Source organism: Myotis daubentonii, chromosome 8 (genome assembly GCF_963259705.1).
Source record: "Myotis daubentonii chromosome 8, mMyoDau2.1, whole genome shotgun sequence".
Taxonomy (NCBI): domain Eukaryota; kingdom Metazoa; phylum Chordata; class Mammalia; order Chiroptera; family Vespertilionidae; genus Myotis; species Myotis daubentonii.
Window position 1 is genome coordinate 30103229 of NC_081847.1, and position 13303 is coordinate 30116531.

A 13303-nucleotide genomic window follows, 5' to 3' on the forward strand; every position below is an offset into this window, starting at 1 on the left:
CTTACCTTCTTTCCTCAGAGATGGCTTATTGGGGAGGTGAAATGGAGCAGTGTAGCATCTCTGAGTCTGGTGCTGGAGTGGGTGACCAGATCAGATTTGGTAAGAGGCTGGCTTCCCCCTGCCATGCGGGACTCTGGAAAGCTTGGTTAGAAGATGCTGAACTCAGCTTTTTGTCACAGGAATTCTACGTCTACTGGCTGAAGGCTCTGCTTCCTTCTCTCCCACCAGGAAAAGGCTCAAAAAGCAGAGAGGATTTTAAAAAGGCAGAGATGAAGGAACCGAAAGGGTCGCCTTATGTCCTATTCTGGCTATTACTGCTATGTAACAACCATCCCCAAGCAACCAACATTTTCCTTTGCCTGTGAATTGTGTAGGCCAGGGAGTCCGACAGGCAGAGGGGTCTTGGCTCTGCCCCATTATACAGCGGGACCTTGACTTACAAGTGTCCCGACTAACGAGTTTTTTGAGATATGAGCCGTCTCTCGGCCGATTTTTTGCCTTGAGTTGTGAGCTAAAATTCGGGTTACGAGCCAGCTTCAGATACCCCACTGCTAGTTGGCGCAGCGAACGTCACAGTGAACGCCACAACATCAGCCCAGCATCACATGTCTTACTCGTTCACTTTAAGCGGTTAGCTCTTGGTTGAAGCATCAGTGTTGTGCTCGCATTTGTGCTTGCAGTTATTTTGCAAAACTTCGTTTTTGGGTGTCCGAAACAGATTAATGACATTTCAATTCATTGTAATGGTGAAAATTGATTTGGCATACGAGTAATTTGAGTTATGAGCTCCGTCACAGAACGAATTAAACTCATAAGTCAAGGCCCCACTGTACTTGAAGACTCAAAATCTGAGGGTGACTTAAGAGCTGAGGGTCAGAATCACTTAAAGCAGTGGTTCTCAACCTTCTGGCCCTTTAAATACAGTTCCTCATGTTGTGACCCAACCATAAAATTATTTTCATTGCTACTTCATAACTGTAATGCTGCTACTGTTATGAATCGTAATGTAAATATCTGATATGCAGGGTGGTCTTAGGCGACCCCTGTGAAAGGGTCATTCGACTGCCAAAGGGGTCGCGACCCACAGGTTGAGAACCGCTGACTTAAAGGCTCTTTCACTTGCATGACTGACAGCTGGACTAGATGATTAGCTGTACTGATCAGAGTGCCTCCTCATGGCTTCTCCATGAGGCCTGGCTTCTTCCCTGTGTGGCTGTCTCAGGTTTGATGGATTTCTTACATGGCTTCTTAGGACTCCAAGTGTGTGTTTCAGCAGACAGAATGGAAGCTACATTGCCACTTCCCACCTAGTCTGAGAAATCACATAATCTCACTTCCACGGCATCCTATTGACCAACGTAGTCATATGTCCACCCAGAATCAAGGGTAGGAGTATAGATCACATCTCTCAGTGGGGGGAGTACCAGAGAATTTGTGATTAAAAAACAAACAAACCCTGCCATATGAGGGTTAGTGGTCTGGCCTGTAGATTCTTAGGGCCTTTCATTGACGTTATGGACCACACCAGGGTGGGCAGCCCACAGAAGGAAGCTTTTTAAATGGCCCTACATCATCCCTCATCCCAAGCCCATTTACAATGTCCTCTCCTGGCGTCACACCACCATATCCCAGGGTAAGCAAGGAAGGCCATTTTCTGGACTTTTAGAATATGGCTGAGGCTCTGGGGCTTGTCTGGTGGCCTTATGGACCTCTGCTGTGCTAAGTTTCACATCATTCTTCGGAAGACTCCCTTCACATCTCCTGTGTCCTGGCTCAAAGTTATTTGTCAATATTACTTAGATCCTCCTCAGCAAATATGAAGAAGCTAAAGAAGTCAAACTCTAAACTTATCTTATTCATATAAGGAGAACTGTTTCATTCAACAAATAATTTATTGAGCACCAAGTGTGAATTAGATAGTTCAGTTCTGACCTCTGACATCAGAGGGAATGTAGGAAACCACATAGAAAGTGGCCAAGTCACGAGGTCCTAACAGCTTATGACAAAGTGTTTAGATTTTAATTAAATGTGATAGGAAGCTCTTGAAGCTTTAAGCAGGGGAGTGACATGACCTGATTTAACTAGAAGACGACTCTCGTTGCAGTATGTGGCAAAAGTGGAAGCAGGAACTCATAGGTGGCTTTTGCAGTGGTCCTGGGAGAGAAAATGGTGGCTTGAACTAGGGTGGTGGGCAGGGGGTGGTTTCTAAAATGGTCAAAAATAGAGGAAGACCAAGTTTTAGAGGGATCACATTTTAGAGAAGTTCCTTTCCTTTTGGTTATGTTGAGTTTGAAATGTCTGTGTAACTCCCCCAATGGGTGAAACTGGGGATTCTGGAACTCAACATGGAGGGTTTAGGAGGGAGGGAGGGTTGTTGCTGAAGATGTGCATTCAGAAGTTGTCAGTATATACTAGTAGATGGTTTTCAAAGTCTTGGGCTTGGATGATAACAACAAAGAAGAAAGTGTAGTCAGACAAAAGAATTGGAATCAGGACCGAATTGTGGGGAACGCTAATGGTTTATATCAGCAGTTCACAATCTTAGTGGTGTCACCTGAAGGACTGGATAAAACACAGATTTCTGGGCCCGACCCCAGAGAGTCTGACTCAGTAGGTCTGGGATGGGGTCTGAGAATCTCCATTTCTAACAGGTTCCTAGATGCTGCTGAGCCAACTTGGAAATGGAGGAAGAGCAGCTGGCAAGACAGACTGAGAGAAGTGACAGCCAGTGAGGTAGGAGGGAAACCAAGAGTTCCAGAAGCTGAGAAGAGTGTGTTTCAAGAAAGCAGGAGTCAACTGGGGAGAGACCGAATGAATAGACAGGAAAGAGCCCACTGGAGTTGGTGACATGGAGGTCTTTATGGGAACTTGATGGGAGTAGCTTCAGTAGAGTGATGGGGACAGAAGTAAATTAAAGAGGGAATGGAAGGTGAGGGGATAGAGACAACTCTTCTGAGTTTTATCCTGAGGGGAGCAGAGTATTGGGCAGTAGTTGGAGGAGAGTGTAGGCGACAGGGAGGGTATTTTGAACTCTCACAATGAGGGATCTCTTCAGGGATATTCAGGTCCTTAAAGACCTGATTCCTTCCCTCTCTCCAGTCTGCCCTCCCAGGCTGGAGTCTGATGGCTGCAGCAATTTGAGGTGCCGCGTCAGAAATCACTACAGGCAGAGGAAGAGGACAGCCAGCTTATTTCTGTGGTCTCCTCTTAGGAGTGAGGGACATTTTCTCTAAAGATGTGTGCTCATGAATTGAAAGAGAAGTCAATACATTGAAGTCAATACAGTACAGGGCAGCTCATGCCTGCGCACTCTTTTTAGAATATATATATTTTTATTGTTTTCAGAGAGGAAAGGAGAGAGAGGGAGAGAGAAACATCAATGATGAGAACCATTGATTGGCTGCCTCCTGCATGCCCCCTACTGGGGATCGAGGCTGCAACCTGGGCATGTGCCCTGACCAGGAATCCAACCATGACTCTGGTTCATAGGTTGACGCCCAACCACTGAGCCACGCTGGCCAGGCTGTCCACTCTTTAATGTTTCCTCGATGACTAGACTCCAAGGTCTGGGATTAAGATTATGTGAAAGGGCCCTGATCACGTTTCTGGGCTGCAGTCCTGCCAGCCACTTGTCCCTTCTTTAACTGCAGTGTTGAAACTCCACTCAAGCTGTTTCCTCAGCCCTGAATTTCTTCACCCTACCTCTCTTCTGTGGGGTTCTAGTTCAGATGGGTCTCCCTCTGAAATCTTTCCTACTGCCCCATCAAACCCAACCTTCTTATTCCTGCTCTGGTAGCAACTGGTTTGTACCATCCAGTCCCGTTTTGGTCAGCCCCATTTTTATCTCTCAGTCCCTAACGAGGTTGTAACTGCTGGGAGGAGAGCCTCCGGGCTTTGCAGATGGTAGGTGCCCAGGAAAATCAGCTGAACATGTCCTAAGTGTGGTTGCCTCCCCCAGCCATTCGTTTTACTTTTGTTCCTATTTTCCCCTTGGCTCCAGCAGTATTGTTCCTGTTCTCTGTCTAGTTATGTGTGAGGTCATCTAGAACCTTCGCCACACTGGGGTCCTTCACTTGCTTTCTTCTGCATCACAGGTTTTATGGAATAAACTGTTCGATTTTGTCAGCATTCCTTTGTCCCCCCCCCCCCCCCCCCCCCCCGGCTTGGCTTCTGACTGGATCTATTGTTCTGGAAACTGGAGCTTTCCTGTATTTAGAGGGCAGTTCCTGGAACATCAGTAATCTTTCTTGTCATCAACCAAATGATTCTAACACCCAATTCCAACATGGGTGTGTGTGGTTTCCGCCACCATTAAGTCATGTTCTGAAGATAGGTGGGTGTCCTGTAATTCAACTCAATTCCGACATCAGATCCCACAGGTTAAGCAGCAGCGGTTCTCAACCTGTGGGTCGCGACCCCTTTGGTGGTCGAACGACCCTTTCACAGGGGTCGCCTAAGACCATCCTGCATATCAGATATTTACATTAGGATTCATAACAGTAGCAACATTACAGCTATGAAGTAGCAACGAAAATAATTTTATGGTTGGGTCACAACATGAGGAACTGTATTTAAAGGGCCAGAAGGTTGAGAATCACTGGGTTAAGGGTTCAGTCTCGCAAGAGTGGCTCTCACAACTCATAGAAACATGACACTTACTGGATCAAAGGTTTATTAAAGAAGAAATAACTCAAGAACAGCCGGACGGAAGAGATGCATAGGGCCAGGTATGGGGGGAGGATATGGAGCTCCCATGCCCTCTCCAGACACGCCACTCTCTCCAAATCTCCACGCATTCACCAACCCACGCGCTCTCTGAACCAGCCTCCGGTCCCCTCCCTGGAAATCAGGGGGTGGAACTGAAAGTTCCAAATCTCTATCCATAGTTGGTTTCCTTGGCAACCAGCTCCCATCCTTAGGTGCTTTCTAAAAGTCACTCACTACTAGAAACCCAGTTGTGGTGGAAAGGAGCTTGTTATGAATAAGGAGACACCCATGTCACTTTTATGGCTCCGAAATGACTTGAGGACAAGAGACCAAGTATTATGATGAAAGATGCTCCCATCGCCCTATCGCACAGGAAATCCCAAGAGTGGTGGGAGCTGTGAGCCAGGAGCCGTAGGTGAAGGCCAAATATATATGAGAAACATATTTTGGTCATCTGAATGACCAGATATATATTTCTTATAAATCATAACACCACACGGGTGAAGTCAGCTGCCACCCTCAGCCCCCACTTGGCGTGTACACTTACCTTTGTTTTTCATTGATGCTGCATAAGGCATATCAGAGCAAACTGATCCAGCCTCGGGGAGGGTGCTACTGGGGAGAAGCTTTTCCTCTCATGCTTTATGAACCCCAAGTTAATACTGATACACGAGGCAGGTAACGGTTTTATCATATGCTTCAACACCTGCGAGGAGTAATAGCACCCATTATCCTCTCTGCTGCAGAATCTGATATTCTTGCTGTCAGTGTAAGAAATGCCCAAACCTGTGGAGAATCTTTACTGAGTTTATTTGAGCCAAACCGATGACAATTGCCGGGAAGCAAAATCTCAATGGATTGAGAAAATGCTCCAGACAATGGCAGATTTGAAGTGATTTTCAATCATTTTCATCTCATGGCACACATAAACTAATTCCTAAAGTTATGCAGCATTCCAAAATATATCTTTTGCCAATCTGACTAAAATATAGGTATACTTAAAAAATTTTTTTAAATATGTTTTTATTGGTTTCAGAGAGAGGAAGGGAGAGGGAGAAAGAGATAGAAGCATCAATGATGAGAGAGAATCATTGATTGGCTGCCTCTTGCATGCTCCCTATTGGGGATCAAACTGTGACCTCTTGGTTCATGAGTTGATGCTCAACCACTGAGCCATACCAGCTGGGCAGGTATAATTTTGATTCATTCACACCAGATGATTATTGTGTTGGCTGTTGTCATTTTTTTTTTTTTTAAATCTAAGGCAGTGGTTCTCAACCTTGGCTGCACATTAGAATCACCTGGGAATCTTTTTAAAATCCTGATTTCTAGGTCTCATCCTCTGGAAATTCTGTTTCTTTGTTACTAATGTTGTGGCCCCACCCCATAAAGAAACAGAATTTTTGGAGGATGAGGCCCAGAAATCAGGATTTTAAAAAGACTCCCAGGTGATTCTAATGTGCAGCCAAGGTTGAGAACCATTGATCTAAAGGAAAAGAGGTCAGTCCCCTGACTAAATAGTCAGGCATTACATGTTTTAAAACAGGGGTCCTCAAACTTTTTAAACAGGGGGCCAGTTCACTGTCCCTCAGACCATTGGAGGGCTGGACTACAGTTTAAAAAAAAAAACTATGAACAAATTCCTATGCACACTGCACATATCTTATTTTGAAGTAAAAAAACAAAACGGGAACAAATACAATATTTGTATTTGCATGTGGCCCGTGGGCCGTAGTTTGAGGACCCCTGTTTTAAAATGTTTAGAATGAAAGGAGACGAGGGAAGGAGGGTTACACAAAATCCATTAATGGTAGATTAAGGAGGCAGGACAAAGCAAAGTGGGGGAATCTCTGGCACTGGGTACAAAGGCAAAATAGAGAAATCTTCTTTCACATGGGTGGGTATAGGATAGTTAATGGACATTTACAGCACATCGAGGGGGGACGCCGGGAGCAAGGTAACAAGGAACGGTTCCAGGACCTCCTGCTCCGGTGCAGGCAGCTGGGCGTTGCTGGGCCTGGAAAAGGTTACTCTGCCATTTCAGAGGTGTGCTCTCTTAGTGTGAAAAGACAACAGACGGGTTCACTTAAGGTAAAGATCCACCTTTGCCCAGGAAGCTATAGGCCTAGGATGTGACTACCCACCATGAGTGTTCAGACCATCCTATGTGGTTACTTTTGGTCTCTGAGTTTATAAGGCCCACCACTCAGGACTCCCCTGAGCTTGCCAGGCTTAGTATGTGGTCCCTTTTAATCTACATTACTCACTACACCTTCCAGATTAATTTTATAATTGTGTTGAATTCCAAGAGACTCCTGGATAGGACTTTTTATTGGAATAGCATTGCCTTTATGAATAAATGTGTGAAGGATCGACATCTTTATGTGCTGTGGACTGAATGTGTTCATATGCTCAAGCCCCAATCCTCAATGTGATGGTGTTCAGAAGTGGGGCCTTTGGGAGGTGATTAGGTCACAGTGATGGAGCCCTCATGAGTGGCATTAGTGACCAGAGAAGAAGAGAGGTGAGATTGATGACCCCTCCCCCAGGCAAGTTAGGACACAGCAAGAAGACCAGCCAGCCACACAGCTCTCACCAGGAACCGGATTGGCACGCATTTTGATTTTGGACTTCCCAGCCTCCAGGACTATGAGAAATAAATTTCTGCCATTTAAGCCACCCAGTCTGTGGTGTTTTATTATAGTAGCTCAAGCTGACAAAGACACTATGTAACATATATTGCTCCCAAATCAGGAAAATACGAATCTGTTTACTCAGGTGGTTTTGCGTACCTTCCAATAGAGTCATGGCAGATGCTATGGATGCTTCATCCTACATCCACCTGAGTTCGCCTGTATAGGTTTTCAGAATACTCACGCCTTCCCATCTCAAGGCCTGCATCTCTCATGTCTGCCTAACGTCTTTCTCTGGCACCATGCCAGCTTATCTTCACTTTAAGAGGAGCACCCCCCAAACGTGGGGAGCCAGGGCTCCCGGGGCCATCCTCATTACTGGAAGATGTGCATTGGTGGACGGATGCTTCAGCTGCCCCACCTTGTGTTTGGCTGACCTGAGTTGTGCCTCCGCATTCTCCCAAAAGGTCCCCCATTGGATGTAGCCTCAGTAACCCACAGTGGTAACTACCCGACTTTTCTGGACGTTTCTCCGTTCTCTGTCTCATGTTTCCCACTTCCTCATTATGCTTTCTGAAATTACCTCCCAAATAAACCACCTGAGTCTCAGTGTCGACTTTTGGTGAACCCGAAGCTAAGACTACAAGTTTTGTAACTTGCCTCTGTTATTAAGAGTTGCTATTTTGAATGCCCATGTTGCTTCAACAGTACATATACAATCAGATATTTGGCTACTGACAGCTTTGGACTAGGCAAGACTGTTGTATTCCTGGGAAGGATGCAGTTAAAATTTGCATAAACAATTGACTTGTAAAAATAACACATCGCAGAAAAAAAAAAAACAACCCCAAACAGTGCACAAGTAGAATTAGAAGCATGATAAAATACTGAACTGTTTTTTCCCCTCCATATTTTTGTTTTATTTCTGCCTCATAAATGTCTGACACTTGTAGAGGGAAGGAAGAAAGGCTACAACTCTGAATGAGTAACATGAAAGCAAGCCCTGGTAAAGGAGAAGTCGGTTGAGCATTCCCCAGGAAATACTCAAATAGTAATGAAAGGAGACAGGTACCGTAGCAGTAGTTGTGGGAATAAATGGTGTGGCCACCTGGGATACAGTGTGCATGTGGTAGGGAGGCACACGGGGGTCATGGTAAATAGGAGCAGAGCGTGGCCCCCAGATCAGTGACCTGGGTATTGGTGGGGAGGGCTTGCTTCTAAGACTGCAAGTGGTTGTGAAGGGCTTGTTATGGATGTTTGTATGGTCCTCAGATGGGCTTTACAAGTGCAAGACCTTTGCTCCAGTGTGGTATGGTGGGGCAGGGCGGGGGGGGGGGGGCGGGGCGGGGGGGCACAGGCCTGGCCCCTGAACAGACCCTTTGGGCTTCCTGGCTCTGGCTGCTCAAAGCCACTCTGGTGGAAAGCACCTGACAATCAGAACGTGGCTGGCGCAGCTCCTGCAGAGGGAAAGGGTTTGGACGTCTCCCTGCTTTTCCGAGGCTGCTCTGGGGATTGGTACAGAGCAGGGAGTCTGGCATTTAGCTTCTAATCTGATTGCCTTTGCCAAAAACGCCCTTGCCTTGTTTTTAAAACATTCTGTACTCATGTCACTCTTCTCTGGGAGCAACACTTTCTTGTCAGCTGCAGCCCAGGAAGCTAGCCCTCTGACCCCATGCTTGCTCTTTCCTCAGGGAATCTGTGGGTTCTCGTGGCCATGGGTTTGGCTTGCGTGAGGCTGACCAGCTGGGGGAAGGGAGGGCTCAGGTGGGGTGCCTCAGCTTTAACCTGAGCTGTGTCCATCAGGGGCCTGACACCCTGGTGGTGGGGTGCCTGCCAGGACCCCCAAGGGAGAAGGTTTGTCTCAGGGGAGACATGTCAACCAGACAAGCTTGGCCTCGTAGCACAGAGAATTTGTCCCTTGTGTTTGTCTGTTTTGGCCCTGTTTAGGGGTGCCACGAATGGTAAAATGGAACGTATTTTTACCACATGAACCTTAAAAGTCTGAGGAGGAGGAACAGGTGTTCTTACTTCTGCTTGGGACTCCGTGGGCCGCAGGGTCGGAAGGCCCTCAGGCATCCTGCAGTTCCAGAACCTCCGCCGCGGTGACTGGAGTGGCCTTGGAGGACCCCGGCTCCCACAGCCGTGCAGCCTGAGAAAGGAACTTGATCTTCACGAATACGCATAAACATACGTCTCGTGTTCCTGAAATCCAGGCAAAAGGTGCTTTGCCGGGGACTAGTCCTACATCAGTAGACAAGGCACACAGGTGTTTCCCAAATCTGTCTTGGGTGCTGAACTTCTAACTCACATTCTAGACCTTCAGCTCTTTATTTGTCTCAGTGGGGACAATAAAAACAAAGAAGCATTTATAAAGGAAGCTAATTTCCTCTCCGGTTCTCTCCTCCCCACCCTCCCCGCCTGTCTCTGACGATAACACGACTTGCTTGTGCTGACATCATGCCGAGGTTATTTCCAGTGACATTATGAATGGACCTTGCTTTTGACGGGTTTCTGAAAATTTGCATTGTAATTCAAGATTTTTAAAAAATGACAGTGTGAAAATATGTCAAAGCGGCATTAACCTTTCAAACGATCATTTTGCAGGGCCCATCATTCCTTACTGTGTTTTGTAGGGCCATATTCTCCGATGCTGGGCTTGCAGGGCACATCTTCAAGCACCGTTCACGTCAGCCTGTGGGCACCGTTCACGTCAGCCTGTGGGCCGCCAGCACCTGGCAGCCCCTCTGTGCCCTCCCCTCAGCCGGAACTTTCCTTTTGCTTTGAGTATTGGCAGCCAGGGTCAGCTTCCGGGCCTGCTGCTCTGAGCACAATGTTCTTTCCCTCAAAGGCCATGGTGTGACTTACTGTCGGTGTCTCACACATTAAAATTCTAACTCTCCCAACGTCTATTCTCTACTGTGTTTTCAGAAATGTTGTGTACTCGTCCTGTGGGATTTTCTTGAGAGGCAAATAAAGAGTTTAATTGTTTTCATCTTCGGATGGACTGTTATTCTTTTGACTGTGATTTTATGCCAAGACTGAACTGAGAACAGGAACTGGCTTTTTTTTCTTTTCTTTTTTTTTTTTTTTAAAGAATGTTACATTTTATTTTTAATTACAGTTTATATTCAATATTATTTTGCATGAGTTTCAGGTATACAGAACAGTGGTTGCACAACCATATACTTCACAAAGCGTTTCCCCTGATATTTCCAGTACCCACCTGGCACCATACACAGATATTACAATATTATTGGCTGTATTCCCCGTGCTGTTCTTTACATCCTGTTCTTTACGTTCTTTGGTATTTTGTAATTACCAATCTGTACTTCTCAATCCCTTCACTTTTTTTTACCCAGTCCTCCAACCCCCCTTCTCTGGCAACTATCAGTCTGTTTTGTGTGTCTATGAGTCTGTTATGACTGGTTTTATGTCAGTTGTAAATGGCTTGACTGGGACAACAATGCAAAATGCCAGAAAATTTAAAAATGAGTGATATCTGGACCCGCCCCCCCCCCCTCCACACACACACCAAATAGTTAATGGCATACAGTGGCAGCAAAATTGAGGGGCAAATTAACAATTTGAATGTAAAAATGATTGGAGGTTATGTCAGAGTTCCTACTCAGTCCGTTCTTTTGAATAAACTAAAGGAGACAAACCAGGACTGGAAATGATACATTTAAAGCAATCTAAAAAATCATTCTGAAGACTCTCCTTCTGATTATTCCGACAGGGAGACTTATCTTGAGACTGAAAAGGGGGAGTGAGCCTTGGGGTAGGAGGGACCGGGAGGCTCAAGGGTTAGGAGGGAGTCAGAAGCCCTCATTTGTGTTAAATGCAGTCAGGTCTCCAGATCGATTTAGATCGTATCTTGGGGAAGTAAAGACTTGTGCATGAGAGTGGAGTGTCACCCCTGTGGCTCCGAACCCAAACCCAGCCTCCGCTTTCTCGGCAATGGTCCAGGATGGCAAGGAGGCCCTATTTTGTCCTACGGTGCCAACACTAAAAGATGGCCTTAACCATCCCAGATGTTGAAAATTTGGGTTTGTCCCCACAAGTCTTAACGCTTTGGGTGGTGGGGGTGGGGTTTCTGGAATACTACAGGCAAACCTTTGTTTGGTTTAGTCTTTGGCCAGTACCTCCAGGTGATACAAAGTCGAGGGAGGGTATTAGAGAACAAGGAAAAGAAACCTAACTCAGCCCAACTCCAGTCAAAGGCAGTTGGTTATAATGCAGCAATAGATGGCAACACCCACCCAGGAGGCAGCCTGGCCTCATGCAGTGGCGTTTAGAACAGTTTCTTCTCTCTCTTCCTTTTTTATGAACATAAACTTTAAAGTAGTTTTTAATAATTAAAATTTTTTGGCAAAAGCAATCATGTTCTCTATATAGTATATCCACAGAAAATAAAAATTTTATAGAAGATATAATTTTATAGAAGATATATTACATCCACAGAAAATAAAAATATTAATAATTCTACTGCTTCCAAATTACGTTTACATATCTTTTTTACTTACCCAAATATAATCATAACTTTTGAACCAGTAATTTCCCCCTGCCCCATATAACAATACATTATGCAACACCATTTAGCAGAACATCCCATTATGTGGGGCGTAGAACATTCTTGCAGCTAAATCAGTTGCTAGGGGTAGGACATTCACAAAGGATGGGCACATATTTTTTTAAATATATTTTATTGATTTTTTTTTTTTTACAGAGAGGAAGGGAGAGGGGTAGAGAGTCAGAAACATCGATGAGAGAGAAACATGGATCAGCTGCCTCCTGCACACCTCCTGCCAGGGATATGCCCTCAACCAAGGTACATGCCCTTGACCGGAATCGAACCTGGGACCCCTCAGTCTGCAGGCCGGCGCTCTAGCCACTGAGCCAAACCAGTCAGGGCAAGGGCACATCTTTTTAAGTGAGCTCTTGAAGCATGCAGCCAGAGTGGTCTTACACATTTATACTTCCAGTAGGTTCTGAATCTCCTTGCATAGTATTCATTTTTTCTAATCCTTGCAACTTTTTTCTAATCATTATGAAATCAGTAAAATGGTATTTAATTATTTTTTAATTAATGAATAAAGCTTGTTGATTGCTATAAAAATCCTGGCTTTTACACGGAACCTCAAGAGACCAAGTGAGGAGGAAACATTTCCTAACACTCTCTAGAGTCATTGCCTGTTTGGTTTCTTGGTCTCTTTTCTCTTGCTTACTTGTATAAGGAATCCAGCTACTCCTCCTAGTATTGATTTTATTCCGTATGTTTCTGGTAATCTTTGTGAATGCTGTTGTAGTCACCTGGAATATTCTAAAGATATTTTCCTTTGTAAATGAGATAGAAACATGTGGAATTAATTATGATAGAAAGAGTGGAAAGTGTAGAAAGTTGAGAATTCTTTTCTGATCAGACCTTTGTGAGAAATTATTTTCATTTTGTGGACCCTGAGAAAGAAAATACCTACCAAGAAGGACTCCTGGTGGTTTACTGGGCTCAAATTAAAAAACAGAGCCTAGCAGCCATTTCTATGTAGGGGGCCTCGCACGCAAGCCGCACTTCATGGAGAAGCCTGCACTAAGCTTCCTGCCTACAATATGTCCCTGCCTCTGAGTCAGCCCTTCTAAGAAGTTACTGGTATTGGATTTCAACCAATAGGACTGAGGCTTTCCCTGTCCAAACAAAGCTGTGCAGCTATAGCCCCATCAGCATCCTCACCAATAAATCAGAGAGGCTCCATTCTGACCAATCAGGACAGTGCCTTTTTGAACCAGTTAAACTATGAAGATTTGGAGTCCTTATCTGCAGAGTAAACTAGCACAGTGCGCAGCAGAGCAGACTGGCATGGAGCAGAGGAGCAGAGTGGAGCTGAGTGGGAAGAAGCAGAGCTGTGAAGCTGGAGCGGGACCTGGCTCCAGGGCCTCCTCTCGTCAGGACTGCTTCTCCACAGGGCCAC